We start from the raw sequence: 1,938 nt of genomic DNA on the forward strand, positions 1-1,938 counted from the left end.
GTTTACGGAAAGTCGAAAATCGTCAAAGTCCCGTCGCGGGCGGTACCTCCGGAATACGGAAAGTCGAAAAACGTCAAAGTCCCGTCGCGGGCGGTACCTCCGGCGCACGGACTGTCGACCACGCACCGATCCGTTTGCGGGCGGTACCTCCGGTTTACGGAAAGTCGAAAATCGTCAAAGTCCCGTCGCTGGCGGTATCTCCGGCGCACGGACTGTCGACCACGCACCGACCCGTTTGCGGGCGGTACCTCCGGTTTACGGAAAGTCGAAAATCGTCAAAGTCTCGTCGCTGGCGGTACCTCCGGCGCACGGACTGTCGACCACGCACCGACCCGTTTGCGGGCGGTACCTCCGGTTTACGGAAAGTCGAAAATCGTCAAAGTCCCGTCGCGGGCGGTACCTCCGGAATACGAAAAGTCGAAAAACGTCAAAGTCCCGTCGCGGGCGGTACCTCCGGCGCACGGACTGTCGACCACGCACCGACCCGTTTGCGGGCGGTACCTCCGGTTTACGGAAAGTCGAAAATCGTCAAAGTCCCGTCGCTGGCGGTATCTCCGGCGCACGGACTGTCGACCACGCACCGACCCGTTTGCGGGCGGTACCTCCGGTTTACGGAAAGTCGAAAATCGTCAAAGTCTCGTCGCTGGCGGTACCTCCGGCGCACGGACTGTCGACCACGCACCGATCCGTTTGCGGGCGGTACCTCCGGTTTACGGAAAGTCGAAAATCGTCAAAGTCCCGTCGCTGGCGGTATCTCCGGCGCACGGACTGTCGACCACGCACCGACCCGTTTGCGGGCGGTACCTCCGGTTTACGGAAAGTCGAAAATCGTCAAAGTCTCGTCGTTGGCGGTACCTCCGGCGCACGGACTGTCGACCACGCACCGATCCGTTTGCGGGCGGTACCTCCGGTGTACGGAAAGTCGAAAAGCGACGGTCTCGTCGCGGCGTGTTGCTTTCGGCCGTAGGAGCGGGCGAGAGCCTATGTCCCTCGCGGCGTGTTGCTTTCGGCCGTAGGAGCGAACGAGAGTCTATGTCCCTCGCGGCGTGTTGCTTTCGGCCGTAGGAGCGAACGAGAGTCTATGTCCCTCGCGGCGTGTTGCTTTCGGCCGTAGGAGCGAACGAGAGTCTATGTCCCTCGCGGCGTGTTGCTTTCGGCCGTAGGAGCGGGCGAGAGCCTATGTCCCTCGCGGCGTGTTGCTTTCGGCCGTAGGAGCGGGCGAGAGCCTATGTCCCTCGCGGCGTGTTGCTTTCGGCCGTAGGAGCGAACGAGAGTCTATGTCCCTCGCGGCGTGTTGCTTTCGGCCGTAGGAGCGGGCGAGAGCCTATGTCCCTCGCGGCGTGTTGCTTTCGGCCGTAGGAGCGAACGAGAGTCTATGTCCCTCGCGGCGTGTTGCTTTCGGCCGTAGGAGCGAACGAGAGTCTATGTCCCTCGCGGCGTGTTGCTTTCGGCCGTAGGAGCGGGCGAGAGCCTATGTCCCTCGCGGCGTGTTGCTTTCGGCCGTAGGAACGGGCGAGAGCCTATGTCCCTCGCCGCGTGTTGCTTTCGGCCGTAGGAACGGGCGAGAGCCTATGTCCCTCGCCGCGTGTTGCTTTCGACCGTAGGAGCAACGACGACGGCCCTTGTGGGGTCTCGTCTAACCGACAAGACGAATCCCCAAGCCGAGGGCTGAGTCTCAACAGATCGCAGCGTGGTAACTGCTCTACCGAGTACAACACCCCGCCAGGTACCTAAGTCGTCTACAGACGATTCCGAGTCTCGACATCGAACTCGCGAAACCCATGATCGACCGTTAGACGCCGTGCCGTCGTAGCGGTGAGATCCCGACGACGGGCGATGGCGCCGTACGGCAAACCGGGCTCGTGCGACGACCGATCCGTGAACCGGCCGCCTAGTAGTGTCACATTGTTTTAGTACTCTGCGTTGATACCACTGCTT

This window comes from Polyergus mexicanus, unplaced genomic scaffold (assembly GCF_030449975.1).
Source record: "Polyergus mexicanus isolate NDT 795.1 unplaced genomic scaffold, iyPolMexi1.0 SCAF_183, whole genome shotgun sequence".
NCBI lineage: Eukaryota > Metazoa > Arthropoda > Insecta > Hymenoptera > Formicidae > Polyergus > Polyergus mexicanus.